Source organism: Eubalaena glacialis, chromosome 1 (assembly GCF_028564815.1).
Source record: "Eubalaena glacialis isolate mEubGla1 chromosome 1, mEubGla1.1.hap2.+ XY, whole genome shotgun sequence".
Taxonomy (NCBI): Eukaryota; Metazoa; Chordata; class Mammalia; order Artiodactyla; family Balaenidae; genus Eubalaena; species Eubalaena glacialis.
The window spans coordinates 7,498,081-7,518,793 of record NC_083716.1 but is presented as its reverse complement, the minus strand read 5'-3'; the positions used below and the strand labels follow the sequence as shown (position 1 = coordinate 7,518,793).

At 44.3% G+C, this 20,713-nt stretch overlaps 1 protein-coding gene across 1 annotated transcript in view; it reads right to left on the bottom strand.

Annotated features, from left to right (window-relative positions):
- FAM53B (family with sequence similarity 53 member B) overlaps positions 1-8,062 on the bottom strand; it is a 114,490-nt gene extending 106,428 nt beyond the window's left edge. The window contains exon 1 of the mRNA XM_061185419.1: positions 7,793-8,062. The gene's annotated coding sequence lies outside the window, so the exon portion shown is untranslated. The remainder of the gene's footprint in view (positions 1-7,792) is intronic.
- Between the last annotated feature and the right edge of the window lie 12,651 nt (positions 8,063-20,713).

Below are 20,713 nucleotides of genomic sequence, written 5' to 3'. Positions count from 1 at the left end.
TCCCCTCAGGCCCCCCAAGCAGGCTCTGCCACATGGCCACCCCAGCCCCTCCTGGAAGTGGCAGCGTGGTGCCCGGTCCGTAATCGCCGGGGACCACCCCCTGGATGATGCCCCCTGCTCATGGCAGGAAGCGCACCTCCACTGCCCCAGGGCAGCCGCTGGACCAAGAGGGAGCATACGGAGGCCCTCCACAAAGAGCTAAAATGCCACTGTCCCGCCCGCCAGAGGCGAGGAATTTCTCTGAGCAGCAGCATTTTCAGCAAGAGACGGAGCGAGTTCCTCAGCCATGGGCTCGTGCTGAGGATTCAATGAACTAATGAAGTAAAGTGGCCAGCTCGGCGAGGGACACCCAGCAGGCGCCCAATCAGTGTCTGCTAAATGAATGCAGGAAGAACAATCCCCCTCGTCCCCACCTCATTAGGCCCAAACCCAACTCCGAGCGGAGGAGAAAGAGCCCTTATTTACCCCCCACCACCAACGCGCGGAAGAGCAGGTGGACGAGCCTTTGCCAAGGCGGCCGGAAAGGCCTTTTCATCAAGCGCAAGGCTTCAGCACTTCCCATCAGGACTCAGTTTCCCCGGCTGCAAGTTTCACAAGCCTACACGTTCAGTAACTGAAGGGATGCCTGCTGCACACGCATCAGGGGAGGAAGTGAAAAATGGGATGGACTGTCAAAGTCAACCAAGAGCTTCGGAGGGCACGTTTCACTAGGCTAAAGAACTCTGGACAATGACCATATTGCCTGTGGGTCTGCTACAGTGTGCTGTCCTGCAAGCAAGAATGTGTCCCGGGACTTCCCTGGTGGCACAGTGGTTAAGAGCCCGCCTGCCAAGGCAGGGAACACGGGTTTGAGCCCTGGTCCGGGAGGATCCCACAAGCCGCAGAGCAACTAGGCCTGTGCACCACAGCTACTGAGCCTGCGCTCTAGAGCCCACGAGCCGCAACTACTGAAGCCCGCGTGCCTAGACCCCGTGCTCCGTAACTAGAGAGGCCACCGCAATGAGAAACCTGCACACCTCAATGAAGAGTGGCCCCCGCTCGCCACAACTAGAGAAAAAGCCTGTGTGCAGCAACCAAGACCCAACGCAGCCAAAAATGAATAAATTTAAAAAAAAAAAAAAAAAAAAGAATGTGTCCCAAAGTCTCGCAGGAGAGAATGCAGCACTTGAGCAGGGCACCCAGGAGACGCAGGTTCTGGTCCCTCTGTGCACTGGCCCACACGACCTTGGGAAAGTCACCGCATCTCTCGGCGTGGGATTTCCCTTCTGTAAGATTACATTTTGTAATCTTACATTCTGTAAGAGCAGGCCACAGTAGCTCCTGCTCCCCCAGCCCCTGGTCATCCTAAAATAATTCTATGAAACGTAATCCCAAGTATGTAGGACAGGTTCCCAGCAGTCAGGTACAGCCAGGTAGCTGACAGTATGACACTCACTGCAAACCTAGGTGAAACGGACCAATGGCTTACTGAGAATCACCAAGATACACCCTGAACCCAAACTGCATCTTCCCACCCCTGAGCCCCAGAGGGATACTATGTGCCAAACCTCCAGAAGGAACAAGAAGCTGAAAAGACCAGCAGGATGGTGGGGTTGCACGGCCTGCATGAGAACTACCCTGAGACAACAGACTGAATAAAACCTGCCCTCTTCGCTCCAGAAAGGAGGTGGCTCAGAGGGGCTGTACTGAATCCTGTGCGGGGAAGCGCACCCAACGCCTGGCCCGGCAGAAACAGGAACTACCTGGATGATGTCTGCAGCAGGCACTTGGCCCAGGGATGGGTACCTTTCAGATTCTCCTTCACTGAGACATGGCAGCAGCGGGAAATTCCAATAGGCTTATTCTACTCCTGAACAGGAAGGTCCCTAATCCCTGCTAAGGGAAGAGAGGTATACGTGGGGTCTATTCCAGTCCTCGTTCCTCAGTCTTAGATGCACAACCGAATCAACTCAGAAGCTTTAAAAGTACCAACACTGAGGCCCACCCCTTCGCTCCAAGATTCTGATGTAATTGGTCCTGGATGCTGTCTGGGCATCCAGATTTTTTTTTTTTTTAAACTTCCCCAGGTGATTCTAGTGTGCAGCCAAGGTTGAGGAACGCTGCTGTAAAGTCTAAAAACTCGGCGACAGGGGCTCCCAGCCCTCTCCCACAAACTCTTTAGGAGCAGAAAGGCCAGCAGACCCAGCCAGGCAGCCTTGCTGGAGATGTGGGTATCCTTACCCCGCCTCCACACACAAACCAGGATCGACCTGCACAGAGCCATCTGTCTGAGACAGAATGCAGGGCCTCTGCCCAGCCCTGGCTGGGGCATACCAAGTGCCCACACGCTGGAGAATGTACAGTTGTGTTCAGTTATTTGATGACTTTAGGCATGTAAACAAAATGTGATATTGTACAAACCTGGGGTGGCAAGGACCACAAAATGATTTACTATGAGACATCTAACGTACAAATGCAAAAAAAAAAAAAATGCTGGAAACCCTTTTAACAATCTCTTTGAATGGAAAATGGGATCTGCATAAATGTGATGCTTCTAGTGGGCTGTCAGATTTATTTCCCATTTCCCCCAGAAGGTCACTGGGAATAATCATATTATTTTCTTGTGAATCTGTCTTTTGTAAGGATGAAGCGGAACATTTCAGTCTTCCCAACTGAGGCACTGCCTTTGGTCCTATGGTAGATACAGAATCCAATTACTCCTTCAAAGAAAAGAAAAATGGCTGTAGGAAATAGAGGGGCAAGGAAAAAAGGCAGTTAAAATTTCTAAGTTTCCCTGTGGTGTTAACAAGACTAAACAAAATTTATGCTTCGAGATAAAACAGAACCCAGTGCCTCTGTCTTATGAACACACCAACCGATAGCACGGTGTATGGAGAGCAAGCAGGCTCTGAAGCCAGACAGACCAGAATAGAGCTACCAGATGCTCGGCCTTCCAGCTGTGTGGCCCTGGGCCAGTTACTTGGCCTCTCTGAGCCTCAGTTTCTTCAGCTGTAACTGCAGGACTTCTTTGAGAATTAGAGACAGCGTATACAAAGCCCCTGGCCAAGGGTGAGCCTTCAACAACCAGTGGGCACTGCTATTATTCTCTGAATAATCCACACCGATTTCAGCTAAATCCCGCTGCACCCAACTTTTTATGGGCCTGGATCTTGGGAACCACATTATATCACTACAGGAGGAGAATCTGTTTCTTTGTTTCAAGGGAGAGCGAGAACAGCCAGGAGCTGGCCTGCTCCTGCATTCTGGGGTCAAATGGGCTGTTTACTGACATGATTTGCTTTCACCTCCTGAGAGGGGCCCAGTGGAAAAAGTCCCTCCAGGGACTACAGATACCTAAGGGGAGCTGTTGTTTCCGTGATATTCCTGCACAGTCTGGCCAGGCTGCCCCCATCCCCCCTGCAAAAGGCAGCTTCCCATGCAGCCCCCGCAGCAGGAGAGGAGAACCGTAAAGAAGCAGGGTGCCTGTCACACTTCTCCATAACCCCTGACGTGATGTGAAATTCTACAAGGTAGACCCTTTGAAATGCAAAATCTTCCCGAGTCCTTCAAATGTGTTTTTATTTTCTTGGGTTCCTAAGGCTGCTTTCAGACCCACCCATCAGCATTTCCCCCTCTCAATCAACCCACACTTAACAAAAAAAGGAAGAAGAAGAAGAAGATGAGGAAAAAGGAGGAGGAGGAGGAGAAGGCAGCTGCAGCAAAGACGTCTCTGTTTTCTGAAAACGCTCAAGTATCTCCAGTCACTGCAAGGGGGGAAAAAAAAACTTGTCCTCTGCTCCAGCCTCCCTGTAACCCTCCTCCAAGACACCCTGAAGCCAAGTTTCCTCTGGAAGATTTCCTCCCATCCTAACCAGCACAGCACTAACTGCTGCTTCTCAGGATCTCAGAGAACTTTCTTAAGACAAGAATCCAGATGCCCCCTGACCAGAGTTCGGGAGGGTTAAGACCGGCACCACCAAAACCACAACCCGCAATTTTCGAAGCCCAAACCTTGATCCAAAACTGTGTGCACAGGAGGTTTGGATTAAACATCAAAGAAGAAGTTACCTTAAAACAAAGTTGTTTGGCAAAGAAAATTACTTCACCATAAGAAGAACCCTAGGGAATGGTAAATAGCTTTTGAATATAGACTTTTCAGTGGCAAGGTCATTAATCATGTTAATGTAAACTGCGCTAAAACAAAAATTGTCTAAGCAAGTCTCCGGGGCACATCAGCATATCTAAGCCTCTAGGTTTGTTTCCAGAGTTCACATCCCGGCACGCAATGAAACTGTTGTTAATGGGGTCAGCTATTATAGTGCAGTCCCCGACCTTGGGCCATAATAAAGGTGACTCAGTCCTGTAGAAAGAACCCTTCTAAAGTTAGGCAGGAAACAAACACAGAAATTAATCAGAGAAGGAGAGTCAATGATTTCAGAAAGTTTATCCATTGGGCAAGTTTAAACAGCAACTCTCCCTGGATGATCAGACATTTCAGAAAAGAGTTGAGGGAAACCAGTCAACATTCCTTACGGCACCCAAGTCCCTCAGCCAGGCCCTGTTTTGTAGGGTGGAGGGCAGGACAGCAGCTGGACAAGGCGAGGAGAGTGGAGCCCAGCAGAGTTAAGCTGTGCTGAGCCCCACCAGACCCGGCCATGTGCTTCATGTTGGCAACAAACCGGTTCTTTCAAGAGAGGAAGAGTCTGACAAAAAGGACAGCTGCAGCCAGAAGCTGAGAGGCAAAAACTTCGAAAAAGCTCTGGGTTTGGGATTCTCCCTCCCCTCAAGTCAAAAAAAAAAAAAAAAAATCACCTTGGGGTTTACAAGGGCTAGTTAATCTATTCAAGTGTCTCCCTTGCTGGATCAATTAAAGAGAGCCCCTCCACATCTGGTTTCCACCTAAAACCGAAACTTGTATTATCAGCATATTACATAACAAATTATGCCTGCAGGTTTCTTTTATTACACATCACAGAGGTGTGTGTAGTGGTGGTAATGATGGGGGCTGTGCTGATCTGAGTATCTGCTTATTTCAGTCTTTTTTTTTTTTTTAGGGCAAGAGCAAAGTTTTCCACGCAGTGTGCAATCCAAAAAAGTCACACTGACTGGGTGAAACATCAACTGAACAATCCAACAGTGTGTCTGGGGCTCAGTCTTGAGGGCCTACTGCATCAAGCAGTGGGTCAGAAGGGTGTGCTTTTTCAAAGAGCAATGCAAAGGTAAACCAAATCGCTCCGAGGCGTCCTCTGCTGCCAGCTCCCAGATTTTACACAAGGCTCCCTCCTCTCCAGCCTCCTGCAGGGGAGGAGAGCTGGCTGGCCTTTCCTGAGCTTCGATCATGGGTCAGGCGCCTGCTCCCTGAACCCACTTAAAGGACACCCAGCCCACTAGGCCCCTACAGAACCGGGGAGATGGAGAGGCTGGGCAATGGTGAAGGAATCAGCAGGGGAATAAAGGCTAAAAGGAGTGGTGGGAAAGAGCCTAAGAAATAACGACAGGGCTTCCTATAAAATGTCAGTTAAGTGCAGTCACCATGATTACAAGAAGGTATCTCAAAGCTCTTCTTTCTCAAAAAATTTTATGAACTTCCAAAATGCTACTACATGCAACATACTCTAAGTTCAAAACAGAACGGAGAAACTGACTAAAAATATCATCAATCAAAACAGTGGAATGCTCTATTTGTCCTGCCAGCCTTAGAACATTCAAGTCCACTTCTGTAGCAACTATACTGCTAGCTTTTATTGAAAACTCGTCTTCGATGTTAAAACGATTGCACAGCAATAATCACCTTCTCAGGGGGAAAAGAAGTCCTTAGGCAAAATTATTTGAACTGGTCTTAAAACCACCTTGTTCTCTGGAGGGGCATTTGGGAGAAAGAAACAGACCTGCCGCAGGCCTCGCCTTCATTTTCTGGCCTGGAACAGCACCCTGGGAGGTGATCAGCAGCCTCCTAGGTCTGTACCATGGCTGGCAGCATCCAGACCCTTGCCAAGTACAGACACAACGTCAAGGGCTACCAATCCTGAACTTAAGACCCAAACCTTCTCCCACTAATATGAGCCTATCAACTGGGACAAGAGGTTGTTTTCTGTTTATCTAGTTGTCCATAGCTAAGGAAAAAGGGAGGAAAAAAAAAACCACACTACAGATCTGCAATTCAGTATCAAAACTGTAACTGAGACAACTTACTGTTAAGTGGATAAATTAAAATGAAACCAAAACCTGGCGAAGTCAGGAACAGTGAGTTTCACCCAGTCTACTAACGCCATTCCTTTCCAAGTCCTCAAACCTGATGGCATATTTTAACCCAGAGTCCAGGATCTGGAGCAAGGAGGGATCCCCTTCCAGCCGGTGGGAACTGCTGGGAACACATATGCTAGTATGTCATTTGGAAGTCTGCTAATATGTTGTAAGCGGCACAAGACGCTTGCCTGGCTTCCCAGGCCAATAAACAATGCCATTCCAACTCCTGCAGTCAATAGAAAACAGTCCCTTGTCTCCACCATGCAACAATTCAACAAACATTTGTTCCTGTTGAACAACCGTCAGCCTGGCTCCATCTGCACCCGCTCCGGCAAGACGAGCGTGGTGGAGGCGGCATCGGCACAAATGCCCTGCCCAGGTCCGGGGCCCGGAATGCAGCCCACCGCGGGGGCCACTTGCCCAACACCACCGAGTCCGGATGCTGTAACGAATGGAAGACTCGGAGTGTGGCCTATAGGAGGCAGAATCCCATTCATCAAATGCCGCAAAGAGCTGTTCTTTGTTCACCATCGTACGAAGTACAGTACGTGTTAATGAACCAGGGCGGTCAGATGGAGGCAGCCTGGCTTCAGGGGGCGTCCGGGGGCGAGGGACGCGAGCAAACCGGCTCTCGAGACTCGCTGGTGCTCCGCCGCCTTGTCCCGAGCCACGAGCATTGTTCCCCAAGTCTGCGGGCGAGGGTAGGGAACCGGGGGGTGCCGGAGAAGACATTTGGGGCAATGCAAACCGAGGGCCCTCCCCGGGACTCCGGGCGTCCTTCCCTTCTTCGTCCCCGCCCCACCAAGAGAAAGCCCGAGCGGCGAAGACGACTCCCACGGGCTTGGAAATCAAGGACTGGCAAAAATGTGACTCGACCCGTGTGCCCGTGCCGGACGGCCCTTCTCGCCATGTGCAAAAGCCACGCCGGCACGGCCCCCCTGCCCCCCCAGCCCCCATTCCGCAAGTCCTCGCCGCGGCGACCCCGGGGGCTTCCCCTGCCCGGGACAGAACGCCCTCTCACCCCCTACGTGACCTCCCCGGCCGGTCCAGCCGCCGGGGAGCCCGCCGCTACGTGCCCGCATCCCGGGGTGGCGGACGCAAACTTCCGCGAACAAAAGAGTTGTCTGCAAACGATGCGGGAACTCCGGGGTGAGCGGGGACGCCCGGGTCCCGGGGCTCGGCGCCTTCGCCGCTGCCGCAGCCAGGGCTCAAGTTGAGACGTGGAGAGGAGGACACCCCCGGGCGCAGCAGTCCCCGCGCCCGCCCCGGGAAGTGCAGACTTTTCCGCAGGGGCCGGGCTGGCTCGTTCCCCTGGCTGCGCTCTGACAAGTCTCACGCATGCACCAGCGGCGACACTCAGCGCCCCGAGAAACCACCCGACCCAACGCGAAACAAGGCGGACAAAAAGGAAATCAGCAACATAAAAATGAAAATAAAAAAGGTCAAGGCCAGCACACACGCGAGCCGGGCTCCCTACAGCCGGCGGCTGGGGCGCACACGGCAGGGACCTCCGCTCGGGACCAGCCCCCCGGTCGCCAACGCCGCCGCCCGGCCCGGGGTTGCTTACTGTGCGCGGCGGGACGCTCCGAGAGCGGACCCCGCGCCGTTGCCGCCGGCGCTCGCCAAGTCGTCCAGGCTGCCCGCGGCTCGTCCGCCGCGCGCACGCTCTCCTGCCGGCGCCGAGCGCTTTGTACCGAGCGGCTCCCAGGGAGGAGGAAATCGACTTGTCACTTCCTGAACTGTTTGCAACTCGTCCCTTTAACCGGCCCCGGCCAGGCCGCCCGCGCCCGCCGCCGCCGCGGGGCAGCCCGACCGCGGCTGCGTGTCGCTGGGTCCGGCGCTCTGCGGGCGGCGTCGCGGGCCCGGGCGCTCAGCGCGGCGGCGGCGGCGGCGGCGTGCAGAAGCCGGGCAGCGTGCGGCGGCGGGCGAGTGTGCAGTGCGCGCAGCCGCCGGTGGGCGGGGAGTGGGGGGGTCGCGGCGCGCCGCCGGCGGGGCTAAAGGGCGTCCTGCGAGCCGAGCCGCGCGCCGCTCGCCGAGCTCGCGCCCGCAAGGCCCCGGAACGCGGGAAGTGGCCCCGGCCCCCGGCCGCGCCGCCTCCACCACCACGGCTGCCGGGCCCCGAGCCAAAGACCCCGGGGCCGTCTCCCCCCGCCCCCCGCACGAGCCGGGATGAAAACCCCGGGCCGCGTGGACTTAAGACGTCCAGCTTCCGGGTTGTTGGGTTTTTGAGGTTTTAAGGAAACGATTTCAGGGGCGTGCTGGGCGGTAGGGGAGGGGGACCGTGTTAGCGTTGTCACACTTTCGGAAGATAAATCGCTACTTTCCTAACTCGGGGTGCTGATCGAAATAAAGGAATGTGTACTTCAGAAGCCACATCCAAAATACATGCAACTGGTGAAGGAAGGATTTGTGGTTGCTAAGCAGAAGCAGAGCATGTTTAGTTCTGTAACTTAGGATGTTGACTTAAGTTCAGGAATGTAGCCCTGATAGAATAAGCAGAGTATTTTCATTGTGCTGCTCACCTGGGGGAGGGGGATTGTTTTCCTTATGAAGTGAAGCCCTAGATTTCCCATTACTCCTTCCTACTGGTTTATGTTATTTTATTAACCTTTTATCCAAAAAGAGATTTTTTAAAGAGAAGGTTTTTGAAAAGAACTCCCTATGCCTGTTTTGTGTTCTCCTTTGCCAAAAAAACAAAACACCTCATTACTTTACATGGATTGTGTCTGCGCCATCTGAATGGTTCTATTCATAAATCAGGAAACTTTTTCTGCTGCTTCTAGGAACATTTAATTGGTTTTAATCCAATGTTTCAATCGCAGTATCAAACATAAATGAACAATTAACTTCTTGAGCTTGTGTACACTTGGGAAACTATTATATTTCATGGCTATTGCTTAAATATTTCAGTTTCTCATCACACTGGACCCATTCTTTTTCAGAAAACCACGAGCTCACGTCTCCTTTCACACTAACTACAGCTAACTCTAGTGATCTCTGCTGTAGGATGGATAACAACCAGGAGAGGATGTGAGTATGCACTCAAATAGACGATGTGGGGTGTAATCACTTCGTCCTAAGAAAGCCAAGATGAGATAATAATGCAGAACACTAAGGTACGGATATCCTTATCCATAAACACTGCTTTAAAAAAATTTATCAAGGGCCAATTCTGAAAGGAGCAAGAACCAAGTCTTCCTAGATTGAACAAAGAAAGGCATAAGGGATAATTTGAGAATGCTGCTACACTGCCCTAATGCCATCTTATCACAGCGTCACCTCAGCCTTCGAGAGCTTTAAGGATATAGTTTAATTTACTTTTTATTAGGAGGCCTAGAGTGACTCCTGCTGGTAAGCATTCAGTTTATTCCTGCAATTACTAGTTCATCGGGTCAACTTAAAAAACAAAATTCAGGGGTCCCAAGCCTGGAAACAATTATTGCAACCATTATTCTTGTTGCTTTCAGGACGATTTTAGTCTCACAAAACTCCAAGGACTGTGGTTATGGCAAGCTCCTTTGCTGTACCGCCTCCTTTCTAACCTAAAGCAGCCTGTTTTTCTGGTTCTGAGGCTTTCTTAAAAGTGTAGAGAACTAAACTATCTGCTTCAAGAGTTCTGCTACTAACCAGTGAATAGCTATTTCTCATATACTTAATTTGAATGTCCAAAGACTAAAAATATACATTAAGGCCTGTGCCACTAACCTTCCATACTATGGGCCTTCCCACATCATGTAATAAAGTCCTATAGCTATAACACACACCACTTTTTACAGCTATACTACATAGTTCTTTATTATAAAAAATCCTACCCAAAAGTTTGTATATTAGAGTTGCTCAATTCAAAAGAGTAAATATAAACTCAGTCAAACTCTGGACTTAAAACAATGTAAACTGCAGTCGGAGGAAGGGGGGGGCTAAGCTGTCTACCTTTGTTCAGTCCTCAAAGGTCAAAACCAAATCAAAACCAGATTTAGAGCACAACCAGACACCAATATGCAAATTCATAGGCCAATTTAGGAATAAATCCATAAATAATCCAAAAATGATCACCTGTAACTTTTCCATTATCATCAACCAACACTAACCTGGTTAAGCCATAGAACAGCCTAGGGATTACATACAATCTCACTCCAAGACCAATATATGGAACCTAGGGAGAAAGCACAGCAATACTGGCTCTTCTGGCTCCTGGCTCCCCACAAAGCAGAACTTCCAAAAGAAGGAATGCCTGTGTGTATGGTATGTGTGATATGTCCACTCAACACTGCCTGGGAGATACAAACTGAGTAGCATTCTATACTAGATGGTTCCCTCATTCCAAGTTTAAAGCTCTTAAGCAACAGGAGACAATAAGAGTGTATTTTATTAAGAAAGGGTGTAACCAACTATAACTTGTATCAGCAAGCTAATAAAAGTATTCACCTAAACACATTTGTGCAGAGGAGGGTAAAGATTGGGTTTTGACATGCACTAAGAAATGTCCTTGGTAGTTAGTGGGTGTTTTATTTTTGTGCCTTCAGAACCAGATAAATATGATGTTCAAACAACAAGGAGCTGAGCTTTGAAGTTTGAGCAAGTACCAGTCAGTATTGCTCAGTTTCTCCCATCAAATGTATCTGTACCTATGATTGTAAAAAGAGCTCACCACTAAAAAATGATAAACTGGCTTGTCTCTGAGAATAACATTCTTTTTAGACTAACAATGTGAGTGAAACAGACATCGAACGTGTTATACATTGGACCCAACAGCAGCATGCAGATGCATGTGCATTAACCCCTTTATTCAGCTTCCAAAAGCCACTGCCTCTTTGTCACAACTGCTGTATTAAAAGCCAGTCATTCACATTTCACACTGTCCTTTCTACATTTGAAAAGATCTTTTTTAAAGGAGAACCTTTAAAATTGCTTATAATAGATGATGGGAAGATAGACATCACCAAGTCCACCTGAAACATTTTCAAAGGGATTGGCTACTGAAAACAAGTTAGCGAAACACACTTCTTTTAAAACTATGGAAACTTTTTGGTTATTGATGGAAGCCAAAAATCTGAACCTACTATGGGGGCAATTATCTTATGCAGCTTATTCAGAAAAATAAGTTCTATAATTGTTCCCACACCTATGACCCAGCTACAACTAACAGCCCTACCTACATAAGCATGTTATGACACACTAATCCTTCTGTTCTTTCCTTTCTATTCTTTTTGTCTTTTGTTCTGAAACCTTTCCACTAATGAAAATGAGTTACAGCCCTGGCTGGAATCTCATATAGATATAGATATATAGATATAGATCTATAAATCTATCTCCTATATCTATAGATACACACCTTTTTTAAGAGGTACTTTGGTTCTTGAAGACAGTTATTTTTTGATTCAAGAGATAAATAAAATGAATTTATTTTCGTTGAAAAATAAGCACAGCAGTGAATTTAATGATACCAATCTAACTCCTTTGATACAAAATGAGAGTTGAAAGCAGCTTGAAGGGGAATGCCTATTGAAATCAGCGCATGTGAATCTGCACAGCTTTGTAACCGAACGTCTAGCACCATTGAGGTAAGAAGCATGCCAGCTGGGACGGCATTGTGCACCACAAAGTGTGGGTTGTAAGCCTAAGTCCTGAGCACAAACCCTGGTTTCCAAGTTGGCAGGTGCTGAAAACACAGCAAATGTCACGCTTGCAACTCACTGGATGGAAGAGCTCTGAGTAAAGTAAGCTAAAAAGAACAGAGCAACAGTTAAAACTTATTTCAATTTGATATTATTTTTTCTTTGCAAAGTTAATAGTAGCTATTAGTGTTATGTGCTAAAAGAAAACTCAAGCATGAAAAACGAGACACTGAAAAGTTTATGCATGGGAAATAAGCAAAAATAAATATAACAAAGTAAATCTATATTCAAAGTTACTGACATATGTAAAACTTCCCAAACCTATTTTTACTATTTTAATACTAAGATTCAAAAGCATAATCAATTCCTGGCCTTTCCCTGATCTATTTATGATCTTAGCTGATCTAACTAGTATCTAACTAGTATCACTACAGCATGGTTAGTCACCTATAACCTAGTTTGCCTCAGTTACTCCACCAAAAACACAGCTAAAAACAAGTTACAGCATTTTCATATTGCTGTACATTGAATTTAATATAGAAAATATTTCAACAGCACACTCAGACTAAATGTTTATGTTATCATCTTCAAACGATTTTTTTTCTCATATATTCTTTTTTTTTTGGCTGCGTTGTGTCTTTGTTGCTGCATGCGGGCTTTCTCTAGTTGCGGCGAGCGGGAGCTACTCTTCATTGCAGTGCGCAGGCTTCTCATCGCGGTGGCTTCTCTTGTTGCGGAGCACGGGCTCTAGGCGCGCGGGCTTCAGTAGTTGTGGCACGTGGGCTCAGTAGTTGTGGCTCGCGGGCTCTAGAACGCAGGCTCAGTAGTTGTGGCGCCCGGGCTTAGTTGCTCCACAGCATGTGGGATCTTCCCAGACCAGGGATCAAACCCATGTCCCCTGCACTGGCAGGCGGATTCTTAACCACTGCACCACCAGAGAAGTCCCTTCTCATATGTTCTTTAGTGGAATTCAGATTTAGTATTTGAGATATTAACCCCAAAATTTAACTTAATTTTTCTATCAACTATCTGCCATATAAGTCACTGCCTCAAGAAAAATCTATTTTTAACTCATCCCTAGTGATATGCTCAAAGCTACTGCTATCCTGCCTATTACCCAGAAAAATGAAAATGAGTGAATTTCATTTTCATTAGTTAAGAGGAAACTGAAAGATACAGCTTGTGATTTCATAGAGTTTAAATACCCAATCTGAAGACTGAATCCTTTGGATTTAAAATATCAAGAAAAAAAATTAGTCTCTGGCTCCAATGGTAGACCATCCCTGGGAGCAGTATGAAAAGAACATTTGCCCCACATATTACATTAGCGTGTGAATTTCTTCACTCGTCTCGGCACTTTGTCAATCTTCTATAATAACCAAAAGCAAAGATATTTTGTTTTATCATACCCATTACTGTTTGTAAGAGGGACCAGCCTTGCCTATTTTGTCCTAGCATAACCTGCAGCTGACCTGAAACAGAAAAGAATTGATATGAATGAGAAGCTAGCATGCTATTTTAAATACTACTTTACATCTTTTAATTTTCACATAGAAACAAAACAAGAAACACTTTGATCAAAACCAAGTTATTCAGGGACTTCCCTGGTGGTCCAGTTGTTAAGAATCCGCCTTCCAATGCAGGGCACGTGGGTTCGATCCCTGGTCGGGGAACTAAGACCCCATATGCCATGGGGCCGCGGGGCAACTAAGCCCGCGTGCCGCAGGTAGACAGCCCATGCACTGCAACTACTGAGCCCACGCGTTCTGGAGCCCACACACCACAACTAGAGAGAAGCCCGCGCACCGCAACGAAAGATCCCGCCTGCCTCAGTGAAGATCCCATGTGCTGCAACTAAGACCTGACACAGCCAAATAAATAAATTTTTTAAAAAAACAAGTTATTCAACCCTTGTAATGTTAAACTACCTAATTAAAGGTAGCGAAGCTTTGGGCTTCCCTGGTGGCACAGTGGTTAAGAATCCGCCTGCCAATGCAGGGGACGTGGGTTTGATCCCTGGTCCGGGAAGATCCCACATGCCGCGAAGAAACTAAGCCTCTGCGCCACAACTACTGAGCCTGAGCTCTAGAGCCCGCGAGCCACAACTACTGAGCCCACGTGCCACAACTACTGAAGCCTGCAGGCCTAGAGCCCGTGCTCTGCAACGAGAGAAGCCACCGCAATGAGAAGCCTGCACACCACAACTAGAGAAAGCCCGCGCACAGCAACAAAGACCCAATGCAGCCAAAAATAAATAAATAAATAAATAAATTTATTTAAAAAAATAATAAAGTAGCGAAGCTTTATGTTCTATCCTGATGACGTACATCATATCGTATTGACCTCATCTCTGTAGAACTTTTTTTAAATGGTTCAAAGACTTAAACTCTTTGAGGTTAACTAGAGAAAGTGACACTGCTCTGGCCAGCATTTCTATAGTAATAGTAAGCACTCTAAGCATTGAGATATTCATTTAACCACCAATAAAAAGGTTAAATAAATAAACATCTGAAAACCAAGTGTTTTCTACACTAGCATAAACAACTGATTCACTGTACTTTACATACTATACCGTCAGCTCCAACATAAACCAAGGTCAAATCAGATAAACTACTTAAAGGATTGCCCAACATCAAACTTTAAAATGCCACTGTGAATGGTACTGTTAACTCAACTTACAGCAAGGAAAACAAACATGACTCACTGATCAAAGAAATCAAATCTAGATGATGCAAGGTGGAAATCAATGATAAAAATCTTAGCCCGCAGCTTCCTAAATGCATAGTAAAAAACCCAAACCCAACTCAACAACTCAGTAAACCTGAGGCATGGTCATTTGGGGGATCTGTTCTCAGGTCCCTTGTTAGTTGTCACTGGAAACAATGCCTTGGTGTTCAGACCTAAGAAGGAAGGTGCACCCTATCCTTGACCATTTGTTTTCAATTCAAATGCATCCACATTAACATTTTCCCCATCATACCTATGTTTATTACTAAATAACTACCTCTAAAACAGATAATGATCTTAAACCTGAGGGGTATTCTTAGAGTCTGCTGAAACACATCATAAAGGACATTTCCTGAAAATCCAGAATTAGGATATCTAGCCTTCATTCCTTAACTAAATAAAAAGGTGCTTTCAGCATCAGCCCTATCTAGAGACTAAAGAAGCAGCAGCTATACAGTATGATTTCTTAAGACATTCTGAAAGGCCCACCTATTCCAAACCTTCCCTCTTACTTATCTACCACTCATTCGCCTCTCTTCACTCATCTAATCGCTCCTGGAATACAAATGCCTTACAATGGGACTGAATACATTAACTCAGTGGCACTGAGGGTTAAAATCCTGAACAATTCAATATATTGGCTCCGATGGGAAGGTTTCCTTGGAGAAAAGAATATTTATTTGGCACTGGTGTGTGCTAACAATCATGCTAAGATGATTTACATTTATTTTTCTCATTTAATATTCACAACCCTATTATGTAGAGTCTACACAACTGCTTCTCTCTCCACTATATCAAACTGCTTCAAAGAAATGTACTAAAGGGAAACCAACTTGAAATAAGTATCTACTATACATTAGGCACTTTGCCAGAACGTTTAAAATATTGATACTTCAATTTCATTGAGGGGGTAAGCAGTTTTAGGACAGATTGACAGTAGCCCAAAGAGGTAGAAGGCATAAGAAGGAAAGACCCATGTACTACACTCTGTATAGCATGAGAAGGTAGAAATCTCAAAGCCATGGGCCTTTCAAGCGGTAAATAAGGTCATCTGTGAGTGCGTAGTGGTAAGTGTGTGTGTCTGGGGTAGGGAAGAATCAAATTAGGGAGATTCTTCAGGTTATCATAATTTTATATAAAATTAAGGTGGGACTAAAAAATTAGATGTAAATTTCTGAGTTTCTCAGATAAAACAACTCTGTGGTCAAATGAATACAAACTGAATTATCAAACATATATCGGAGGCAATCAATACTCAAACCTAAAGTTTACCAATGAATGCACAAAGACATTTTTAGACTGAAAAACAATCATGTGATTGTGTCTAATGTTTTATTATATGTACACATATTTTTTCATATACATGAATAGATAGTTTGGTTTAAAAGAATCAGAAAGTGACCTAACAATTGATATTTAACTAATGGAGTATTTAAACACCCCATGTATAGTGGAAATCTATTTTGTGAGCTTTCTCTAAACCTCAGATCAATTTCAGCAGTTATTATGAACTGAATGTGCCCCTTAGAAATTTATGTTGAAGCCCTAGCACCCAAAGAAATAGTATTTAGAGATAGGGCCTTTGGGAAGTAATTAGGGTTAGATGAAGTCATGAGGGTGGGGCCCTCATGATGGGATTAGTGCCCTTATAAGAGACACTCAAGAGCCTTACAAGAGATACCAGGGAGTTTGCTCACTCTCTCCCCACAAGCATGCACAAAGAGAACATGTGAACATATAGGGAGATGGCATCCATCTGCCTACAAGCCAAGAGAAGAGACCTCAGAATGAAACCTACCTCGTCAGCACCTTGAACTTGGAATTCCCAGTCTTCAGACTATGAAAAATAAATTTCTGTTTGAGCCACCGAGCCAATGGCAGCCCAAGATGACTAATATGGGGGTAGAAAAGAACTTTAAATATCACCTACTGAACACCCTTGTTTCACAGAGAGAAAAACTGAAGCCCAGAAAAGGAAAGTGACTTGCCTAGGTTCCAATCATTTTTTTTCTCCAAAATTTAATATTTAAAAAAAAAATCACTTCTCTCTGATATTTATTCTACTAACAGATTTTAAAGACAAATTATCAGGTACTATAAAATGAAAAAAACCAAAATAAATTTCAAGTTCAGAAAATAATCTGATACTGCACTTGTTGCAAATTAAGTCATTAATCATCTGGACTTAACAAAATGATCTCTCAATTCTGGCTATGTAATGTCTTTATCATATAAAGATTCCACGAGGAAACCTTAGCTCACTAAAATGAACAAACTTTTGGAAAGGTGAGGCTTATTTCACAGTGAGGTTCAGTATATGGTATATATTATGGAGTATATTCCAGAGGGAATAAATAGCTCTGACTTGCTTATGACTGAGTCTCAAAAATCAACAAATATTATTCTCATTCAAGACATAGCATAAAAGCAGTTTCACTGAATCACAAAGGTTCTATTTATAAATCACACAACGTGTAGTTTTCACTCACAATTTCAGGCCTTTCTTCCAAAACTTGCAAACAGTTCTTTAATTCAGCCCAGTATGTTTTATTAAATACCATATTATGATTTTCCCCATTCAGACTCCAACTAGACTTCTTGTTAAGGACATGGAAGGAAAACCTAATTAGTGCTGCTCCAGTGCATCTAAATTTATTTCACCACGAAAATCAACAGAGTAGGGGCTAGATGCTGTCACAGAAAGGCAGACGGATATGGAATGTAAACTGCTCTTTCCTCTACTCTTCCCCTCTCCCACCCCACCCCTCCAAGTTCCATGGCTGGAAATCATCCTAACATTTTTTTAGCCAGGATGTACTAAAATTAGACGGGAACAAAGGACTGACATTTTCATATTAGAGGAGGGGTTAGGAGAAAAATGCGAACTGGCAGCACCCACTCTCTTCTGCATTTAGCCTCTTCATCCTGACTACTCCCTCATCTTTGAAGCAGCAAGGAAGGCAATAGCAAGGGAACTACAACTATTCCAATAGCACTTCTATTCTGCTGTGATCACATAATGATAAACTGCTTCATCTGTAACTATGTTAATGAAGAGTGATAAATACACTTCATGGTCCCCTTATTCAGAGTATTTCATTATTTCTTTCTAAGCTCCTCAGATAATATCCAGAATATGCTAATTGCTGGCTCATGTGTAAATTTTTAGGTATTTGGGAAAACAAGTATGTTAGATTTGCTTTTCTTAAAAAGCTTCTGGATAGCATGCACAATAAAGCTCACTCACTGACACACTTACCATTTCCTGATGCAGTAATAACAATACATATTTTAAAATATAATATAGAAGAATTTATCATTTCTTCAGGAAGGGTCACTTAAAAATGAAAAAAGTAGATTTGGTTTTTTATATCTTCCTCCAATAAACTAGGCAAGTAATTTGCAAATACTTTAAGGCACAATTGATCTCTTGGTTGTAAGTCTTTCTTACAATGGTATCAGCATGACAAAAGTGCATTCTGCCAGCCTCTACATCCCAGTTTTTGAAGTTCTACTCCATAAAAGCAGGATACTGATACATTCATGTCTTGAGAATTATTCCTATCTTTTTAATTTGGTTTCCCTGGGCCTAAACCACAGGTCCGTACAGTGACAGCTCAAAATGCTGAGCTGTTAGAGAAGCCCTTTTAATGATTAGTCTAATGCACTGTGTTGTAAAGATTTTTAAAACTCAGTAAGTACCGACTCAAGCTCTCTTTTTTCTTCTGGTTACTGGAGCCCATCTTGACATCTAAGCTGGAAATGAATGATCTTTCAACAACACTCCAGGGATTTTGCTAAGGTCATATTCAATCATTCATTAGGCTTCTTACCCCTTGCTTTTCAGAGTTCCATTGTAGAGCTGGTTTTATTCAGCATTTATGTAGCCCGTGGGCTTGGGTATTTGTCTGCTTAATGTTGAGTTTCATTTCTATGCCACTAACATAGGAATCCATCAATTGACCAAAGAATTTCAAACTATTCTTTTACTTTTCTAACAAATTGCATGGTATGTATGAAGAATAAATTAGCATTAATTTTCTTCCATTAACTGTTAATAAAACATGCTCATGTGCTCCCCCTTCTTTAAGGACATCTCTGTTTTCTGCCTAGCTAAGAGAAATGACAGGGTTTCCTAATTTTTTTCCCACTATGCAATTGTCCTTCAACCTACCACGCTCCTCATCTCCCACAGTCAAACTCTAGGTCATAGGCAGCCTCCTTCCAGTGAAGTGTACTAGACAAGACTCCTTTCAGACCCCATCAACACACCCCCCCCCGCCCGACACACATACACACAATGAACTAAAGAGGTTACTACAGCGAACACAAGACATTTGGTCTCTTGCTCTCAAAGCAGGAGGCTGTCTCTGGAGCACATACATTCTAGCTCACAGTGCAAAAAATAGGAAATCAAACCCAGGTCTCCTCACAGTGGTAGAATGCTGATCTGGAAAGCAACTAATTTTTCACATTTACATATATTTTCATTGTAGGCTACCAGACACACACACACACACACAAATATATAAAATAAAATCATTTAAGAGAACATAAATCAAAGTCTATTCACATAGGCAGGGATACTCTTATTTCTTTGCATATTAATTTAAGAAAAATTATTTCAAAGCCATATAAAACTTAATTAGTCATATAGGTTCTTTAAGGTTTCTATTATACTCTGGATGAACGTGAATGAAGGTCAACATATAGTAATGCATTACAGTATCATGGAAATTTAAAAATAAATAATAAGTGAATTGAAACACATTATTCATACCAAAAATAAAAATCTTTCATATATGTTTACCTCCTTTCCTCCCCCAAAATAGACAGAAAATTGCACACATAATCACAGATGAAGAAAGGCAAACTCGTTGCTACTACAAAGGGAAAAAATCATTCAAGGACAGTTTGTACTTATTGTAAAATGGCTTTAGTCAAGCTGCCAAGAGTAGTGTCAGGTTTGATTCTCAAATACATAAATGCCAGTCCCAAAAAGCAACTCGAACTTGTGCACCTGGCTTGAAACAAAATGTTCTGAAAACTTTCTATTTGTCAATTGGTGTAACGCACCCATTCAGGCCTCCAATCCCTTTGGACTTGCACACACACTTCCTATACACACAGAAGTGGCCTGTTATGCAGCAATAACATCATCATGAAAAGCAACAATTCTGTGCAGGCTCCACAGAGAAGTCTCGTTTGCATTTCAAACAAGTTTCCTCAAAATAAGGGTGTCTTTTGATGTAATAAAATTACAATTCCAACTTCTTATCCAAATAAAACAGCATTCACTACATAACTTACTGCTCCCTTTTATAACTGCATAATTTCTTTCACAGTTACCCACATATTCATATGACCTAACAAAACTAAGTTTAATAATAATGTATTTATGACTTGTTTCAGTAACTTGGGGACATTAACTGGCCTGGTTTTTAAAGTGTGGTATTACTTGAAATTACTAATAATTTATTGTTAGCATTTTTGGACCTTCCATTTGTTCTGATTTCAATCTCTGAGAGGCTGATTTCCAGCAGGATTAAACTGATAAGAAGAGATGACAACTCCCTTTTCCTAACCGTATCAACAGCTCCATGATTCCCCCCCAAATGTCCTACATTTTTGCAAGTGGAACACACATACCCCCCACAATAGTGACTCAAGGAGCTTTTCAACAAAGGCCCCCTCCAACCTATCAGTGAATCCAACCCAATGTCTCAATCTGGTTGCATAGGAGGCCTATTTTGTTCCATCGATGCTTTAAAATAGCATATACGTAACAACTCAGAATTCTAAAAAAGTACTTATATACTATTACATATTTAAAATCAAGAAATATTAATGTGAAAAACAACAAAGACAAGATCTCAATAAATTATAAAACACTGATTCTATGGTTTAAGATCCCATGTCTAGTTTATAAAATCAACACAATTTTACACGTTTAAATCACAGACATTTTAAAGTAATTTCTCACTTTTTACATGTTAAAAATTAAAGCTTTTCCAAAAATGTTATTTGTGTTGAAAGTTTATGTAAATGTCTTCAGTTATCTTGTGCAAGGCAGACAGTAATCTTAATGGTTGATTAATGTTGATCTAAATCAAACCACCCTTCTCCTCCCCGTCCCCCCAGCCCTC